This window comes from Orycteropus afer, unplaced genomic scaffold (assembly GCF_000298275.1).
Source record: "Orycteropus afer afer isolate SDZICR_OR568_19922 unplaced genomic scaffold, OryAfe1.0 scaffold00044, whole genome shotgun sequence".
In the NCBI taxonomy this organism is placed as follows: domain Eukaryota; kingdom Metazoa; phylum Chordata; class Mammalia; order Tubulidentata; family Orycteropodidae; genus Orycteropus; species Orycteropus afer.
Genome location: NW_006921631.1, coordinates 6,353,706 through 6,374,817, shown reverse-complemented (window position 1 = coordinate 6,374,817; position 21,112 = coordinate 6,353,706). Strand labels below are relative to the sequence as shown.

The window sequence follows — 21,112 nt, the reverse complement described above, 5'->3', positions numbered from 1 at the left end:
GCCTTCTGGTTAGCAGTCAAGTGCCTTAGCCACTATGCTACCAGAGCTACTAGGAAAGTCCAAATGCTGCTCAACTGCACTCAGCACAGCCTATTAACAAGAGGCTGAGGTGGGAGATCAGAAATGGAGCTTTATATCGTTGGTTAAGGAAAGGAACAGCCAAGTGAGATTGCTCAATGTGGGCTTTGGGCAGGCTGCTTTTATATGGGTTTGTAAGCAGGAAATTACATCAGCAACATTCTTAAACATGCTATGCAGGTACAGTTACTAATTATTACATCATATATACATACATGATCTGAATAAGGCAACCAAACTTCACTCAGAGGCACAGAAGTTAATACGCATGGGCACCTAACAAGCTAAGGTCAACTCCAGGTCACAAAAACCACCTGAACTGGAAACTAGGGGGCTGGTTGTCAGAGGAAGTGGGCATTCAGACTCACAGCCAGCCAATCAGCCCGTGATTAAGCCATATAAGGAGACAGAGTGGTTTAGCTACTATTTCATCTCTGTATTAGAACTTCTGAAGTAATTGTTTAACATACAGATTCATGTAGCATGATGGAATAAAAATCTTAGGGTGAGTCCAGGGACTCTGCATTTTGAACAAATATCCTGGTAGATTCCTAAGCACACGGAAATTTGAAAATCCCTTTAAGGCCTCTTTCTTAAACTAGAGTGGACCTCCAACTTTTCTGAGAGGGTTTTTGGCTTTAGTTTCTAAGAATAAGAGCAAACAGTTGCCACAGAGTCAATTCTGACTCATGACAACCTCATGTGTTTCTGAATAGAAATGTACTTCATAAAGTTTTTTTTTTTTTTTTTTAATTGTGATTTGGGTGAAAGTTTACAGAGCAAATTTATTTTCCATGCAGCAGTTCACATACACTTTGTCTCATGATATTGACTGCCATTTACCACAATACAACAGCTCTCTTCCCTGTGTCCTTCCCTCCCAGGCACTCCTGCCCCACAAGCTGTCTCCCTGTGCATACACAGTCCTTCTATTCTCCCATGATTGGTCTCTCCAAGGAGGTATCTACCTAATGTAAATGGTCAGCTCATATGCCTTTTGTTTGGCTGGAAGCCACAGGAGTGGGTTCAATTCCAGACCTGAAAGGCAGCTAGGGGCCATAGTCTCAGGGGTTTCACCAGGCTCTATCAGACCAGCAAACCTGGTCCTTATTCCATAAGGTTTTTAATGGCTGATTCATTCAGGATTTTATTCTGAGGCACCTCTGGGTGAGTTTGAGCTTCCAACATTTCATTCAGCAGCCAAGAGCTTTAACCATTTGCACTACCCAGGGAACCCTCACTTTCTAGGTAGTCCCTTAATCTACCTTCTGCTAAAATGAAGTGTGCAACAATCAGTCATGTGTCTGGGTAGAATCCTTAATTCTCTTTTAACAACTTACTCTTTTGCTGTCCCTTAGTTGTTAAAAGCCTGAAGATCTTCTGGCAACATAGATTCAGAGATTATATACCCTCACACTCTGCCACATTCAGTTTTATCAAAAGCCCAGTTAGGAGGCTTAATACTTTTGATATTTATCCATGTTTTCCTGTATGTTATAACTCATTCTTTTTGTTGCTAAATAGTATCTGAGAACATGTCAAGATCTATCCTGAAGTACAATGTTGTCAGTGATAGGAAAATATCCATATGCCTACAAGGAAGACCAGTTAATACAACTATTATTGAAATTTATACAGCAACCACTAAAGCCAAAGATGAAAAAAATGAAGATTTTACCAACTTCTGCAGTCTAAAATTGACCAAATGTACAATTAAGATGCATTGATTATTACTGAGGATTGGAATGTGAAAGTTCGAAACAAAGAAAAATCATCGGAAGTTGGAAAATATGGCCTTAGTTATAGAAATAAAGGCAGAGAACACATGATAAAAATTTTCAAGACTAATGAGTTACTCATTGCAAATACCTTTTTTCAACAAGATAAATGGTGGCTATACACGTGGACCTCACCAGATGAAATCAGACTACATCTGTGGAAAGAGGTGATGGAGAAGTTGAATATCATCAGTCAAAATAAGGCCCGGAGCTGACTGTGGAAGAGAATAGCAACTGCTCATATGCAAGTTCAATTCGAAGCTGAAGACAATTAAAACAAGTGTGCAAGAGCCAGAATACAACCATGGTTATATTCCACATGAATTTAGAGACCATCTGAACAATGGATTTGACATGCTGAACACCAGTGACCATAGACCAAATGAGTTGTGGGATGACATCAAGAACATTACACATGAAGAAAGCAAAAGGTCATTAAAAAGACAGGAAAGGAAGATCAAAATGATTGCAGAAGAGACTCCAAAACTTGTTCTTGAACATAGAATAGCTAAGATGAATGGAAGAAATGATGAAATAAAAGAGCTGAACAGAAGATTTCGTAGGGCAGCTCAAGAAGACAAAGTAAAGTCTTATAATGAAAAGTGCAAAGACTGGAGTTAGAAACTGAAAGAAAAGAACACACTTGGTATTTCTCAAGCTGAAAGAACTAAAGAAGAAATTCAAGCCTCGAGTTGCAGTATTGAAGGATTCTGTGGGCAAAATATTGAATAATATGGGAAGCATCAAAGGAAGATAGAATACACAGTCACTGTACCAAGAAGAATTGGTTGATACTCGCCTATTTTAAGAGGTAGGATATGACCAAGAACCAATGATGTTGAAGGAAGAAGTCCAAGCTTCACTGAAGGAACTGGTGAGAACAGAGCTCTAGGAAATGACAGAATACCCATTAAGATGTTTCAGTAAACCAATGCAGTACTGGAGGCACTTACTCTTTTATGCCAAGACATTTGGAGGACAGCTATATGGTCAACTAATTTGAAGAGACCGATATTCGTACCCATTCCAAAGAAAGGTGATCCCACAGAATGTGGAAATTATAGAACAATATCAATATCACACATAAGTAGTATTTTGATGAAGATAATTCAAAAATGGTTGCAACAGTATATTGACAGGGAACTTCCAAAAATTCAAGTTGGATTCAGAAGAGAACGTGAAATGATGGATATCATTTCTGATGTCGGATGGATCTTGGCTGAGAGCAAAGAATACCAGAAAGATATTTACCTGTGTTTTATTGATTATTCAAAGATATTCAACTGTGTGGATCATAACAAATTATGGATAACATTGAGAAGAATGAGAATTCCAGAACACTTAATTATGCTCATGAAGCACCTGTACATTTACCAAGAAGCTGTCATTTGAAAAGAACAAGGGGATACTGCATGGTTTAAAATCAGGAAGGGTGTGCATCAGGGTTGTATCCTTTCACCACACTTAAACTGAGCAAATAATCCTAGAGCTGGACTACATGAGAACATGGCATCGGGATTAGAGGAAGACTCGTTAACAACCTGTAATATGCAGATGTCACAATGTTGCTTGCTGAAAATGAAGATGACTCAAAGCACTTACTGATGAAGAACAAAGATGACAGCCTTCACTATGGACTACACCTCAATATAAAGAAAACAAAAATCCTCACAACTGGACCAATAAACAACATCACAATAAATGGAGAAAAGATTGAAGTTGCCAGGGATTTCCTTTACTTGGATCCAGAATCAACAACCATGGAAGCAGCAGCCAAGAAATCAGATGTTGCATTGCACTGGGCACATGTGCTGCAAAACCAAACTCATTGCCGTCAAGTAACGTCTGACTCATAGCAACCCCTCCTTGGGCTTCTGAAACAGTATCACTATGGAAGTAGATTGCCCAACCTTCCTTCCGAGGAGTGGCTGGTGGCTTTGAACTGCCAGCCTTCTGGTTAGCAGTCACAAAACCTCTTTAATTAAAGTGTTAAGAAGAAATATGTCACATTGAAGACTAAAGTGCACCTAACCCAAGCCATGATATTTTCAATTGCCTCATATGCATGTGAAAGCTGGACAATGAATAAGGAAGACTGAAGGAGAGTTGTTGCCTTTGAATTGTGGTGTTGGCGAAGAATGCTGAAAATACTATGGACTGCCAGAAGAACAAACTAATCTGTCCTGAAGAAGTGCAGCTGGAATGCTCCTTGAAAGCAAGTATGGCCAGACTTTGTCTCATCTACTTTGGTCATGTTGTCAGAAAGGATCGTTCCCTGGAAAAGGATATCATGTTTGGTAAAGTAGAGGAGAAGACTGTCAATGAGATGGATTGGCACAGTGGTTGCAACTATGAGCTCAGACATATCAAAGGTTCTGAGGACTAGGAAGTGTTTTGTTCTATTGAACATAGGGCTGCCATGAGTCTGAGCCAATGCGAAGGCACTGCCAACAATATCCAATTTATTTATCCATTCAACAGATGATGGACATAAGAGTTATATGCAGTTTTTTATTCTTATAAATAAAACGGCTATAAATATTTAAAAAAAAAAAAAAAAAAAAGGAGAAAGAATACCCATAGAGGATTTCTTAAGGGCACACAGTGCATTCATTTCTTCACATATTCTAAATTTTGCCCTGGAAATGTTTCAGAGCATCAGAGAATTGCTTATCATATTTTCTCCCACAAATAACATGCCTACGTAAATAACACACCCACACATATAATGTGAGGAGATAATGAAATTAAGTAAAATGGTTTCTGGCAAAATACATCCATGCATATTTTGGTGGCTAAGTTTGTGTGTCAACTTGGCTAGGCCTGGTTGAGTGGCTAGGCAGCTGGATGTAGTATTCCCCATGATGAGACTGGTAATCAACTCCATGGTGGAATTGACTGTGAGCAGCTGAGTAGCTGTCTTTGGGTATGTGGTCTGCTTCCTGTATATAAGAAATAGCTTTGGGAATGGTCTCTAGCTTATGGCACGCTTGGACCCTGCATGTAGCTGTGTTGTTGTTCAACAGCCTGCCATGCTCTGCTGACCTTGGGATTTTCAATGGACTTGAATGAATGGCCTGCCATGTGGTTTGGAAATATTGGGATTGTGCCTTTTTACTTGTCAACCTTGGGCTTGTCAGCTTCAGCAGCCAGCAGCTGAGTGAAGAAAAGCCTCCAGCTTTACTGAGCCGGGAACAGGAGGCAGAGCTGAGGCTCAAGGTTGAGGGGCTTTCACCCAGCTCCTAGAGCCTGGTGCTTTGAACTCAGACTTGAAGCCTCAAAACTAGAAAAGAATAAACTCCTGCTTGTTACGGTCATCCCATTGGTGGTATATTCTTGTCAGAGAGGCACTGGGTAACCAGAACACTTATACTGCACATATCTCATGACATTCACAGAAGGGAATTTTGGCCTCATTTACCCATCCTCGCATATTATAGGTAAATCATATTGTTCTGTTCATTTTCTTTAATCTCCTACTTATATGTATAAAACTAGTGCAAAAATGTTACTTTTGATTATAACTGTATAATAAAGATATAAGCCATGGTCAAGAAGTCTTGAATCATGTTTAGTAGTCCCCCAATAATCAGAAAATAAACAATCAAAACTGTGCTTATTTCTACAGTTAAGTTGATAGTTATGGCACATTAGCTCAAAGTTGATCTATCAGTAAATGCTTTTGGCTCAAATTTTAGGTAATATAAAATCAATACCTACCTTAAGTGAAATTTCCATGTGATCAGAAATAGAAATTGAAGTCAGCAATATGGTGAAAAAAAATTGGAATAGTGCACTTATGGGGGAAATAAAAGCATACAGATGTGGGGGGCCCTGTGTGGTTAGCAAAAACATATAATCTGTACATTATTTGTGTAAAAATATGGTACTTTGATCATATTATTTGAGCTCATGTTTGGACTTGTTCTACTGAATTGCACTTAGGAGTTATTTGAGTGTAGTTATAGAATAACTGTCAGAAACTCGTCACTGTAGCTATTGTAGGGCTGTTATTGAGGATGTTTCCTGCCATACTACAGTCCTCTCTCTGTGAGTACCAATGGGAGAAATTTCTGTCGAGTCTCAATATCAGAAAGCACAGTACTTCCAAAGAATAATTGGTTTGTTTTAATCTAATAGACAGGATAAATATAATTACTAATTATTTTTTCCTTTTTGCCTTGATTTCTGGAAACTTCACAAAAATATTCTATGACCTACCTTGAGTTAAAGGAGCCCCTGGTGGTGCAAGGATTAAGCACTTAGCTGGTAACCAAAAGGTCATTGGTTTGAACCCACCAGCAGCTCCTCAGGTGAAAGGGCTGGCCATCTGCTCCTGTAAAGAGTGCATCCTACAAAACCCTATGAGGAAGCTCTACTCTGTTCTATGGGGTTTCTATGATTTAAAATTGACTTGGTAGCACGTAATGGTAACAGCATTGAGCACATGTGTGGGACTCTATGGTAGGCAATTACCCCTGACCTTTCTATTATTATATATATTTCCCCTTCATCATATCTCCTAAACCATATATGATATCATTTCATTTTATGCGTTTTTGTACATGATTGCTAATCTTCACAGAAGGATGGATAGACGATGGATAGATGGAGAAAAATGCAGATTTCCTAAATCCATCTCTAATTTTCTCTCTGAGTTGTCACAGTCTCTGTACTTCCCATCCCCACCTCCCACTATCCCCAAAAAACACACTCATAAAGGAAGGAGTAAATTTTAAAATGTCCATAAAAGAGAAAAATTGAAATGCTGTGATTTATAAGAAAATAGAACTATTTCTAAGAAGGATTGGAAAGAGTAGAGAAGGGAATAATAATAATAAAAGGGTAAATTAGAGAAAAAGAATGAAAAAAAAGTATAAAGGAAAAAAGGCAACCTGAAAAGAAGGAAGAATCTTTTTCAGGTTGAATCAGCAGGAGTGTTGGACTTCCTTTGCTAGTGTGGGATAGGGGAACTTCCCAGCAAGGGACTATTCCAAGATTAGTTTCTTTCATTCTAGTCCTCGTGCTTAGTATTTTATCTCTGTGTAGAGTTCTACTGAGCCCTAGTGGTGCAGTGCTTTAGTGCTGGGCTGCTAACTGAAAGGTCTGTAGTTCAAATCCACCCAGCGACTCCACAGGAGAAAGATGGGACAGTCTGCTTACTTAAAGATTTACAGCGTTGGAAACCCTATGGGAAAATTCTGCTCTTTCCTAGAGTGTTGCTATGAGTTGAAATCAACTTGATTGCACTGCTTTTTGTTTTTGTTTTTGGTTTTTTTTTGGTAGAATTCTGCTGGTTTAGAGTTTTTTCCATCGTTTCTCCTCAATATGTTTCAAAAATATAGGAAGCAAAAGCAACAAACAAAACAAAACACCAAGTTTCATACTTTAACATTATTTTTAAATTTGTCTTTCTCTTGAGTTCAAAGGTGTGTTGTATGCCTGACACATGAGGGCACTATTTCTATAGTATAAAACTATTCATGGTACAGCCATTCCTGCTGAAAACTGTGGAACTGAGGTCTGTGGAGCTAGTGGCTGGAAGTGTGAAGGGAAAAGGGACTTTCTATGTGTTCCAGGCTCCCTGGATTTTGTGAAACAGGTGGGACATGATGCTAATGTGCCAGAGAAACAAAGCCAGGGGTTTCAGAGCCTACAAGCTGGCATTCTGAATACAGGCTCCTTGTTAGAGCCTCCTTGAGGTCAGGACCGGTGGTGTCTCATTTAACTGTGCTGCACAGAACCAGTGTGTTTTAAAACACCAGCTTCACAGTCCAACAGACATAGAGTTAAAAATATGTTCAAAAACATGAAATAGACCATACTTACTGATCTGATAGAGACTGGTGCAACCCCCAAGACTGTGGACCTTAGACACCTTGCAAGCTTGGAATCGAACCCACCTTTGGGAATCAACTTTCAGCCAAGCTATAATAAACAGGCCTCTAAAGTGCATAATAACATCAGAGAGGAATGTACGCCTCAGTACAACCACATACACCAAAAGGGCAGCATTTGCCCCATAACAAAGCTCAGAAGGCAGGAAGGGGCAGGAAAGAAGGATGACTCAGAACAAGGCACCCAGGGAGGAAGTGGGAAGAGTGCAGTTACATTGAGGGGATTGCAACCAATGTCATGGAACAAAATGTATATAAATCGTTGAATGAAAAACTAATTTGCTCTGTAAACTTTCACCCAAACTACAATAAACACACACATGCATATACATACACGTACTTGTGTGTATGTGTGCTTGTGTGTGCATCTCTCTCCAATAGGAGCTCTGGTGGCACAGTAGTTAAAGCATCCAGCTGCTAACCAAAAGGTCAGCAGTTCAAACCCACCAGCCACTCTGTGGGAGAAAGATGAGGCAACCTGCTTCCATAAACATTTACAGCCTTGGAAACCCTGTGGGGCAGCTCTGTTCTGTCCTGTAGGAACACAATGAATCAGAATGGACTCAGTTGCAGTGGGTGTATATGTGACTACCTCCCACACTCCAGCTGGGCCAGAAACCCGTAAGAAACAGCAAAGAATTTTGCAGGCCTAAGGCATTTGACTGCTAACCAGAAGGCTGGCAGTTCAAACCCACCAGCCACTCCTCAGAAGGAAAGTTGAGCAATCTACTTCCATAGTGATACCGCTTCGGAAACCCATGGAGGGGTCGCTATGAGTCAGATCTGACTCAACAGCAGTGAGTTTGTTTGTTTTTTTTTTTAAAAAAAAAGATCAAGAGCCTGAGAAAGAAACTTGCCCAAAAGATACTTCAAAAGGCAAGGAGGAAGCTTAACTACGAAAAAGCTAAGCACTACCACAAGGAACATAGGCATATGTACAAAACTGAAATTCAAATAGCTAGGGTGACAAGAAAAGCAACTCTTAGGTACCTGCAGAGCCCAAGCTGGCATTTGTTATCAAGATCAGAGGGATCAATGATGTGAGATCAGTTTCAAAAGAGCTTTCTCTTGTTCACCTTTGTCAGATCTTCAGTGGTGCCTTTGTTAAACTCAGCAAGGCTTCAACTGACATGCTGAGGATTGTGGAACCATATATTGCATGGAGGTACCAAACCTGACATCAGTGAATGAACTGATCTATAATCGCAGTTCTGGCAAAAATCAATAAGAAATTAATTTCCCTGATAGATGACACTTTGAGTGCATGGTGTCTTAGTAAATATGGCATCATCTGCATGGAAGATCTAATTCATGAGATCAATACTCTAGGGAAACACTTCAAAGAAGCAAACAGATTCCTGTGGCCCTCCAAATATTTTTGTGACCTTGAGCAAGTTGCTTAAATAACACTTTTCTTAGACTAAAAGTTGAAATAGTATCTCCAGAGCTATTGTTGTTATTGTTATGTGCCATCAAGTCGGACCCGACTCATAGTGACCCCTCCTTGGGTCTACAGAAGTAGATTGCCCCATCTTACTTCCAAGGAGTGGCTGGTGGATTTGAACCACCAGCCTTCTGGTTAGCAGTCAAGTGCCTTAGGCACTATACTACCAGAGCTCCCAGGGACAATTAAACAGGATGATGTGTCTAAAGTATCTAGCACAGCACCTGACCCCTAGTTGTTGTTGTTAGTTGCCATTGAGTCAGCTCCAACTCATGAGAACCCCAGGTACAACAGAATGAAACATTGCCTGGTCCTACACCTGCTTCACGACCATTAGTAAGCTTGAGTCTGTTATAGTCATTGTGTATTTTATGTGCCTTCCAACCTAGGGGGCTCATCTTCCAGCACTATGTTGTTGTTGTCATGTGCCATCAAGTCAGATCTGACTCATAGTAACCCTTCCTTGGGTTTTCAAGGTGGTATCACTATGGAAATAGATTGCCCAACCTTCCTTCAGAGAAGTGGCTGGTGGATTTGAAACAGACAATATTCTGTTGCAATCCATAGGGTTTTCACTTGCCAATATTTGGAAGTAGATCACCAGACCTCTCTTCCCAGTGTTAGTCTGGAAGCTCCATTGAAACCTATTCACCATGGGTGACCCTGCTGGTATTTGACATATTGGTGGCATAGCTTCTAGCATCATAGCAATACATAAGCCACCACAGCATGACAAACTGACAGATGGGTGGTGATGATGCCTATTAGGGACCTAGTAAGTGGAAGTTAATACTATTTGTTACTTAGCAGCACTAACGTACAGTGGTGCTCAATATATGTTTGTTAAATGAATGAATGAGGTATGTAGAATTGCAAAGATTTTACAGAACTGAAGAAAGCTAACATTTTAAAGGTTTTTGTTTTAGGGCAGGACCATCTAGTTGAACAACCTCAAGGCAAAGTAACTAGTCCTATTTGTAGTGTTGTAAAGTTGATTTTGACGCATAGCGACCCCATGTGACAGAATAGAACTGCCCCATAGAGTTTCGCTGGGTGTAATCTTTGCAGGAGCAGACCACCAGGTCTTTTCTCCTGTGGAGCCACTGGTGGGTTTGAATCTCGGACCTTTCATTTAACAGCTGAGCTCTTTACCACTGTGCACCCAGGACTCCTTGCTAAGTACTCTGTAACTCTGTGAGTTACATCATCTTTATTCCTCATTTGACTGCTGATAAAACAGAGGCCAGAAGGAAAAATTGCTCAAGCCCTCAGAGCTGATTATTAAATCAAGATGAGAACCCATGTCTCCTGAGTCCCAACACAGAGCTTAACCCACCGTGACTGGGACTGAGGGTTGAGGAAAAGGAGGAAGGGACCAAGTTTTAATAGCCTGATCCCAGAAAACAAATAGGCTTTGGTCCACTAACAACAACAACTAGGGGTCAGGTGCTGTGCTAGATGCTTTAGACACATCATCCCATTTAATTATCCCTGGGAGCTCTGGTAGCATAGTGCCTAAGGCACTTGACTACTAACCAGAAGGCTGATGGTTCAAATCCACCAGCCACTCCTCGGAAGTAATTGTATTTGGCTCTACTTATAAGGGACACAGTTACCCAGTGGTGACCCCACGGGGTGTGGAAGGAGCTATGACCACAAAGGAGCCTCCCAGCCTGCCCTGGACTGCCAATGCCTGACCTCTGCTCTGAGGAGGTGCAGGGAGAGTACTCACTTCCCCAAATACTCTTCTTCATGTGTTGCAAGGAACCTTGGGCCACCTCCTTCCTTTGTGCAATGAAATCAAAAGAGCAGTTTCTGCATGTTTCTTTTCTCTTGTGGCCACTTTCTTTGCTTCTTTCAGGACCCAGTCTCAGGCCCACAGCCCTGCTCTGGCCCTGGCTCTCTCTATCAAAAGGTTCCCCTTGGTTTCCGGACCTGAGCTGGGTCATAAAACAGCTCCTGAGCCCTGATGACCCTCCCTTTCTCTGGTAAAGCAGGCTGACCTAGGCAGGCCAGTTCTCTACCTTTGATCTACCAGCAGGAAGCAATAAAAGACACTTTCCACGCTCCTGTGGTGGTCATATTTTCCATATTCAAAAGCAGGGCTCATTACTCAACAGGGATGCATGCCCTCCTAGGGACTTTGAGATAGAAGATGTAAAATTGGACCATGCCAGGAAACCCAGGGTGGATACTGGCCATGCATGGGCCTTGTGGGAAGTTCTCTCTTCCAGATTATGCCTATTGGAAGTTCCATTTGCTGTAGCCACAGACTCATGGCTGTGAATGCAACTCAAATCCCAGCTACAGTGGACCACTTGTTAATACCTGCTCTGGTTCTGCCAGAAAGCCAGGCATGAATGGTTGTGTCCAGTAAACCTCTTTCCCTGATTTCGTTCACCTGTTTGAGCTGCATGGCAAGCTTATTTCCATGAAGGCTTTGCAAGGAGCTTTCACCTTCAACTCTTAGACAGCTATATTTCTTTTTAAAATATCCATCCAACAATTTAAGTATATCCCATAAACCCTATAATGACCTGTTTTGCATGTCAAGTACTATGCTATGCACTGCCAGAGATAAAATGATGAAAAACACCATTCACTCTAACTTTTTTAAGTCTCTATTGTGTGCATCAAATCGTGCCAGTTCTCTGGGCAGAATACAAAGATTCTACACATGGCTTCTAATATTTCATTCTCAATTATAATAAAAAAATATGGTATTGTGGAAAGAGCCAGGCCTGGTGTCAGAGGGCGTAGGTTCAAACTTGCTTCCTCTATTTAATGACTGTTTGATATTGAGGTACTCTTTCAATCTCAGAAAGGTCTTCGGGTGGAGCAAATAGTTTGTGCTCCCCTGTTAACTAAACAGTTGGTGGATCAAATCCAACCAGCGGCACCATGGAAGAAAGACCTGGCAATCTTCTATAAAAACTACAGCCAAGGAAACCCTGTGGAGCTCAATTCTACTCTGTAATACATTGAGTTGCCATGGGTTGGATTAGACTCAAAGGCAATGGGTTTTTTTGGAGGGGGGGAGGGGTTTGGGGAGGGTGGTATTAGAACCTCAGATTCCTCATCTATAAATAAGGGAGGACTAATACCTGCTGGCAGTGAGACTGAGTGAGGGAGAAATTATGGCAGGTTGTTTATAGTGGATATAATAGGTGCCAAGAAAAGCTTTCCTTCTTTCCTCCCTTTAAGAGCTTAGAAGCTCATAGATAAGAACAAGCTCTGCTCTAACTATTACACAGTGCAGATTGCAATACAAGTGAAACTAGGAGTGCAAACACATGCCACAGCTGCCTTTTGTGTTTGTTGCTTGTGAGGTGGGGAGAAATGGCTCAGACTGGCATCTCTGAGGGCTGTTTGTTGGATTCCTTCCTGCTGGTGCTGTTCCTGGGCTCTCGACTCAAACCCACTTTACAAGGACTAAGTTTCAGGGGGCTTCCTCATCAGCCACATGTGATCAGAGTTCAGAAAGGGCCAGCGTAGGCGGGTTGCCAAGGAATCTCACCCAAGGGACAGAAGGGAGCCAGGAGAGCTGCAGTGCTCTGGGGAGAGGAGCTCAGTCCCCACGGGGCACGGGGGCACGGGGGCACCAGCAGAGTAAATAGGACATGCCAAAGAATACTCCCCCACCCCCTATCCCCAGGAGTGGGAATATAAATTAAAAAAAAAAAAAAAATCACCGTATGTGGTTTTTGTCTTAAACCAAGTTGGGTGTGTCTGAGCTTGCCATGGATCGATTTGACCCATAGCAACCCCTCCATGAGTTTCCGAGGCAGTATCTTTACAGAAGTAGATTGCCCAGTCTTTCTTCCGAGTAGCTGCTGGTAGGTTTGAACCGCCAGCCTTCTGGTTAGCAGTCAAATGCCTTAACCAAGTTGGGCAGGTAGGGCCAAATGCTTACAATTAAAAAGGAAAGTAAAAAACCTCTGGGCTTCCCAATACAGTTGTATTTTACTTTTCAGGTGACCCTGCAGACTACGCTAGATATTCAGACATTAATCTACTTGGACCTTCAAACATCCCAGTGAGGTGGGCAGACTAATTATGATTACTTCTTTGTACAGAGGAAAGGAAGAAAAAAAAAACCACCTTGAGAATCAGAGAGGTTACCCAACCTGCCCTGGTTGTACCTAAGTGGCAGAGTTGTGGCTCAGAGCCAGGTGGTCTGACTCCAAGTCCAGACTTCTTTTAAAAAACATAAATGGCTTGTCAATTTATGTTGCAAGAGCTTCCCCCAAATTATTGTGGTTGCAGGTGCTATCTGTCCTCAATAGCTCTTCTCTTCTCCTATAGGAATAAAAGTTTTTATTGAAAACTCAGATTTATGTCAACTGAGAGAAAGACTACATTTCTCAGCTGCTCTTGCAGCTGCGAATTTCCGTGTGATATGTTTGGGCCAATATGGTTTATAAGTGGAAGTGATATGTGCCATCTTCCAGGTCAGACCCTTAAAAAGAAAGCATGTGCTCCCCTCTTTCCTGCTAACAGGGATACAGAATGTAATGGTAGTAGCTGAGGAAGCCAGTTTGGGCCATACGATACTGAATCACTTATGTGCAATTTTATGTGAGAGAGAAAGAAGCTTAAGCTTAAGTCATTTTATTTTGGGTCTTTTTGTTACCACAGCCTAAGGAAGGTTGGTCGATCTACTTCCATAGTAATACTGCCTTGGAAACCCAAGAAGGGGTCACTATGAGTTGGGTCCAAGTCAACGGCACATAAAAACAACAACATTGAGTCTAACTAGTGTGAGTTTAGGAGCTCTGGTGGCGTGGTGCCTAAGGTATTTGACTGCTAACTAGAAATCTGGTGGTTCAAACCCACCAGCCACTCCTCAGAAGGAAGATTGGGCAATCTGCTTCCATAGAGATACCACCTTGGAAACCCAAGGAGAGGTTGCTATGAGTCTGAATCGACTCAACAGAAGTGAGTTTGGTTTTGGTTTAGTATGGGTGTAAGGAGCCCTGGTGGCACAACTGTTAAGCACTTGTCTGTTAACTAAAAAGATTAGGAGTTTGAACCCACCCAGTAGCTCTGTGGGGGAGGGGAGGAATGTGACAGTCAGCTTTTGTAAAGGTTTACAGCTTTGGAAATCCTATGGAACCAGTCTACTCTATCCTATAGGGTCACTATGAGTCAGAAGTGACTGAATGACACACAATAACAATGTGGTATATGCATCTGTGAGCAGTCATGAGGAAAAAGGATTGGGGCACGGTAAAGAAGGATGGGAGTTTTAGCAGCATATTCTGAAGGAAGTGTTAGCTGTAGGTTCCATATGATACAGAGTCATTTGATTAACACTCATTGGGTTTGGTTCCCACGTGTTAGGCACACAAGATATAGTCCTCCAAATTCTTACTGTGTTGAAATTGAGCCAGCAACCGCCCATTCCCTCATAATCATTTCAATTGGCATACTTCAAAGAGCACCATACTTAAGGTTAGAAGGTATGAGGTCTAATCTCAGTTCTGCTTTTTCTGCCTTAGGCAAGTTTCTTAATCTCTCTGAGCTAGGTTTCCTCATCTGTAAAATGAAAAGGCGCTCTGGTGGCGTAACGCCTAAGGCATTTGACTGCTAACCAGAAGGCTGGCAGTTCAAAACCACCAGCCACCCCTTGGAAGGAAGATTGGGCAATCTACTATCCGAAGTGATACCGCCTTGGAAACCCAGGGAGGGGTTGCTATGAGTCGGATCCCACTCGACAACAGTAAGTTTGGTTTCTTGTTTGTTTTTTTTTTTTTTTAAATGAAAATGCTGACACACTTGCCTTCAGTCACTGTGAGGTCAGCCTAGCCCAATGCTTGGCACACCCCAGGCACTGGATACTTGGTGCTGTCACTTCTACCCAGCCCCTCCGCCTTGCCCCACACAGAATAGGCTTGGTATTCAGGAGCAGTGGGAGTAAGTGGGATGGCGTACCAGCCCTATCCCCACCATCGTTTGTCTCACCAGCCCTCAAAGGAGGAGCACACAGGGACTATATCAGGGATCCACTAGCCCACATGAAGGGGCCTGGATTTGGTGAGGAGAGAGAGCGGACCCAGAGTAGCACTGGCATAGTCTAGGAGTACAAGCTGGGTGGAGCAGCGAAACCGGAGAGAGGAGAGCCTGCTAGCATTCAGGAGAAGCATTGAAATCATGACCTCCAGGTGGTCAGCATAATCTTTGGGGTTAGAGGTGCCTGGGCAAGAATGTCTGGTTGGTTCAAGTTCAGGGTGTCATAATCCTGGTGGCTCCAGTCTTTACTGATAAACCTGGGAAAACCTCCCTGCTGGACAGTCAAGGGACTGAGATCAACATGAACCCCTACCAGGTTTCAGGAGAAGTTTTCTTAACAATTTAGAAACAATTAGGCATTATGCAAACAGGTAACTCACAGTATGTGTCGAAATCTCACAAGGAGCATTCTTTAATATCAGTTTACAGTCCCTGGAGAGATAGATTGTTCATTTGGGAACCTAAACTCCTCACTCACAGCCTTTAACCAGATTCTCAGCCCTCAGTGGTCCTCACGCAGCTCCTCAACAGCTGACCATGTATGGCACTCTGCCCTTCTGGGACCAGCCAGACTCTCAAAGACTGGGGCCACAGACCCCACTTGCCCATTCCTTATCAGAGACCAAGCTGTCCTCCGAACTTCATCTGTCAGTTGCAGGGTTTACAGCTGGCAGGAGCACCCTCCTCCCCATCTGGACAGTGTCTGAATTGGACCAGAACCCACTGGTCTCAGGCCCATGTATAGCTTTCCCACTTTTACTGGTATTTCCTGAAGTGTGGCATGCAAATTTTAGGTAGTGTGGGGACAAATAATTTTATTTCATAGTTACATGTTTATTTTAATAGGTGCAGAAATAACTAGTCCATCAAACTGGTGATTTCGTAGATATTACTCAAGACAATACTAAATTTAAAAAGTGAATACATTTAACCAAACTGGTTGCCGTCAAAGGAGCTCTGGTAGCATAGTGCCTAAGACACTTGACTGCTGACCAGAAGGCTGGTGGTTCAAACTCACCAGTCACTCCTCAGAAGGAAGGTTGGACAATCTATTTCTGTAGTGATACTGTCTCAGAAGCCCAAGGAAGGGTTACTACGAGTTGGGTCCAACTTGACGGCACATGACAACAACAACAACAACAACAGTTGCCATCAAAACAACTCCAGCTTGTGGTGGCCTATGTGTGTCAGACCAAATCTGTGCTCCACAGGATTTTCCATGGCCGATTTTTTGGAATTAGATCTCCAGGCTTTTATTCCAAGGCACCTTGGGATGGACTTGAACATCCAGCCTTTCTGTACGCAGTGCATTAACTGTTTGCACAACCACCCACATTTAAGACAGATTTTAAAATACATATATATTGAGTAAGTGATAGTATAGGTGCCCCATGACATTGAGACAAAGAAGATGTAGAAAAGCGCTCTGTGTTCTGCTGAGTCTCTGGAAATGGGCGCAGTAAATGCCTAGTAGAGCCAAATACTCCTTCCAGCTAACAAGTGCAGTCTCTTTCCAGAGGAATATTTCCCTGGGAAGTCAAATTATGATAGGAGTGGTATAGTCAGGATAAGTGTGTGTTTTAGGGAGAGACTCTGAAATAGGGTTGCTAGATAAAATACTCAATAACATTTCAATTTCAGACTCATTATTGCATAGGACAAGAGTATTCATTAATTGCCTTAAATTCAAATTTAACTGCATGTCCTGTATTTTTATTTGACAAATCTGGCAACCCTATTTGGAAAGCTTTGAGTTATTCTTAGCTCCCCCTACTTATTCTTATATCCCAGTTGTGGAAAATCAGCCTTGTAATATCTCTCAAATCCCTTTCCTCCTCTTGAGGTTAGGCCTCCTCATGACTTGGCTGATGTGGCAATAACTTCCTGGTTTATTTTCCTGTCTGCTAACTTATAGACTCTGATTCCTTCTGCTTTCAGAGTCATCTTCCTGAAAATGCAAATCTTCCCTGCTTAAGCTCCTGTGATATCTCCCCTTCTCCTACTGGAAAACTTACAAACTCCTTAGCAGGTCCTCTCCTCTCTATCATCCCAGCTACGATGGACTTTGCTTTTCTCTCTGCACAGTGAACCTTTTTATGTATCCCCTGGGTTTCTCCACTGCCTAGGAAAATCTGACCTGAGTCTTCCTCATCATTCCCAGTGATGCCTCCTCAGTGAACATTCCTCCTGGGCACCTCAGTGCTCTCCACTGCCATGTCTCTGCACATGGCTGAGGGCATCTCTAGGGTTCTGGCCATGTCTGTGACCCTTTATCTCAAGTTTTCCAAAGGGGAGGGGCCTGTGTAGCATGCTGACCACAGTATGAGGGGCTGGGACCGTGAAGACACCAGGAGGTTGGAGGAGATGAAAGAGGACAAAGAGAAGGATGAAAAAAACAAACCTAGAAATGTTGGTTCTTCCTCCTCCTCTTCTATTTCAGTCACCATTTATAGAGTGGAAGGAGCTATGCTAGGCACTATATAGACATAATCTCATGTAATCCTCACAACCTAAAACCTGGATCTCATCACCCCCAGTTCTCAAATGGAGAACTGATGATCAGACAGATTGTCTGATTTTCCCCCAAACACGTAACAAGGCAGAGAAAGATCTAGACTTAGAACCCAAGCCTTCTTGCACTATGCCCAGTACTCATTTATTGCACTCTGTCACTCCATTGCCCCACCTCTCCAGGCATCACCTCCCTACTTCCCCAGGAGGTGGTACCAATTGCCTTTGAGTAGATTCCAATCCATGTGTTTCAGAGTGGAACTGTATTCTTCCATGGGGTTTTTAGTAGTTGATTTTTCAGAAATAGATTGCCAGGCCTTTCTTCTGAGGCCCTCTGGGTAGGCCCAAACTGCCAAACTTTCAGTCAGCAGTCAAGCACATACCCATTTGCACCACGAGGGACTCCACCCTAGGAGGAAGTTTGGAAAACAAACTATTTGTTCTTTGCAGGCTGCTTGCTCATTATTCTGTACATGACAACGACATTTCACTTAGTGCATTGTATTGCCAATGACTAGGATTTTGCCACTTTTAGAAAAAACAAAATAGAAAAAAAAAAAAGGAGTCTTTAATTGCTTACTGGTACAAATAACTGATTAAACAGAGCTGATACATTTTTAAAAGGGTAAAGCAGGATGGAAATCTGGCATAGCACTGGAGCCTTTTCTCTGACCTCTGGACTATAGAACATTCCAGACAGCCTTTCCTAGGAAATGACGTTTGCTTTCTGAGTCAGAAATGCAGAAAGATTTTCTTAGACCCTAAAAAATATTATCTTACATTTTGTCATCATGTAGTTCTGTGTTGGAAATTCAAAACACATTCAGATTATTTTTTCTTTCTCTATTATTTTATTTCTTCTTTATTATTTTTTATTGATTTATGTCATCCACAGTGTTGAGTGCATAAAGTTCATTGATCTCAAATGTATTCTTACATCAGTTGTTGTTGTTGTTGGATGCTGTCAAGTTGGCTCCGATTCATAGTGACCCCACGTAAAACAGAATGAAACACTGCCTGGTCCTGTGCCATCCTCACAATCCCTGCTATGCTCGAGCCCATCATTGCAGCCACTGGTTCAATTGTTGCAGCCACTGTGTCAATCCATCTTGCCAAGGATCTTCCCCCTTTTTTGTTGACCCTCCACTTTACCAAGCATGATATCCTTCTCCTGGGAATGGTCCCTTCTGACAACATGGCCAAAGTAAGTAAGACCAAGTCTGGCCATTCTCGCTTCTAAGGAGCATTCCAGCTGCACTTCTTCCAAGACAGATTTGTTTGTTCTTCTGGCAGTCCACGGTATTTTTAATATTCTTCACCAATTCCACAATTCAAAGGCATCAACTCTTCTTCCTAATTTAATGTCAAGCATTCACAGGCATATGAGGCAATTGAAAATATCATAGCTTGGGTTAAGTGCACCTTAGTCTTCATAGTGACGTCTTTGCTTCTTAATACTTTAAAGAGGTCTTTTGCAGCAGCTTTGCCCAGTGTATTATAATGGCTGATTTCTTAACTGCTGCTTCCATTGGTATTGATTGTGGATCCAAGTAAAACGAAATTCCTGACAATTTCAATCTTTTCTCCATTTATCACGATATTTCTTACTGGCCCCAGTTGTGAGGATTTTTGCTTTCTTTATGTTGAGATGTAATCCATACTGAAGTTTCTCAGATTATTTGCTCAGCATACAGATTGAATAAGTATGGTGAAAGGATACGAACCTGACACACTCACTCCCTTCCACAATTTAAACCAGGCAGTATCCCCTGCTCTATTCAAATGATAGTCCCTTAGTCCATGTATAGGTTCCTCATGAGCACAAATAAGTGTTCTGGAATTCCCATTCTTCACAATGTTATCCATAATTTGTTGTCATCAACACAGTCGAATGCCTTTGCATAGTCAATAAAACTCAGGTAAAAATTTTCCTGGTATTCTTTGCTTTCAGCCAAGATCCATCTGACACTAGCAATAATATCCCACATTCTATGTCCTCTTCTGAATCCAGCTTGCAGTTCTGGAAGTTCTCTGTCAATATACTGCTGCAACCATTTCTGAATTATCTTCAGCAAGATTTTACTTGTGTGTGATATTAATGATATTGTTAGGTAATTTCCACATTCTGTGGGATCACCTTTCTTTGGAATGGGTACAGATAGGGATATTTTCCAGTCAGTTGGGTAGGTAGCTGTCTTCCAAATCTCTTGGCATAGCTGAGTGAGTGCCTCCAGTGAAGCATCCATTTATTGAAACATCTCAATGGGTATTCTGTCATTTCCTGGAGGCTCGTTCTTTGCCAAATCCTTCAGTGCAGCTTGGACTTCTTCCTTCAATACCATTGGTTCTTGATTATATGCCACCTCCTGAAATGGATGAACATCGACCCATTCTTTTTGATACAGTGACTATGTATTCCTTCCATTTTCTTTATATGTTTCCTGCATCATTCAGTATTTTGCCCATAGAATCTTTCAATATTGCAACTTGAGGCTTGATTTTTTTCTTCAGTTCTTTCAGCTTGAGAAATGCCGAGTGTGTTCTTCCCTTTTGGTTTTTTAACTCCAGGTCTTTGCTCATTTCATTATAATAATTGTCTTTGTCTTTTTGAGTGGCTCTTTGAAATCTTCTGTTCAGCTGTCTTATCTTCTCACTTCTTCCATTTGCTTTAGCCCTCTGTTCAAAGGCAAGTTTCAGAGTTTCAGAGTCTCTTCTGACATCCATTTTGATCTTTCCTTCCTTTTCTGTCTTTTTAATGATCTTTTGCTTTCTTCACAGATTATGTTCTTGATGTCATCCCACAATTCCTCTGGTTTTTGGTCATTTGTGTTCAATGCATCAGATCTATTCTTCAGGTGGTCTCTAAACTCAGGAGGGATATAATCAAGGTCATATTTTGGCTATCATGGACTTGTTTTAATTGTCTTCAGCTTCAACTTGAACTTGCATGTGAGCAACTTATGGTCTGTTCCACAGTCAGCTCCTGGCCTTGTTTTGCCTGAAGATACTGAGCTTCTCCATCACCTTTTTCCACAGATGTAGCGAATATGATTCCTGTGTACTACACCTGGTAAAGTCCATGTGTATAGCTGTCATTGTGTTGTTGAAAAAGGTATTTGCAATGAATAATTCATTGGTCCTGCAAAATTCTATCATGCGATCTCCAGCGTTATTTCTATCACCAACAAATAACCATGTATGGTTGTAGGTATATTCCCATTTGCCTATCCATACCTGTCTACCTATGTATCCAGCTGTAGTTTAGTGTTTGCTCTTACTGATAATGCAGTATGGTGTACACAATAGTATCTTGTCTATACCTTTTGTTGTTATTGTTGTTGTTATGTGCCGTCGAGTCGGCCCCGACTCATAGCGACCCCTCCTTGGGTTTC

At 41.8% G+C, this 21,112-nt stretch overlaps 1 pseudogene; it reads left to right on the top strand.

Annotated features, from left to right (window-relative positions):
• The first annotated feature begins 252 nt into the window (after window positions 1–252).
• Window positions 253–21,112, top strand: part of LOC103194401 — a 67,784-nt pseudogene continuing 46,924 nt past the window's right edge.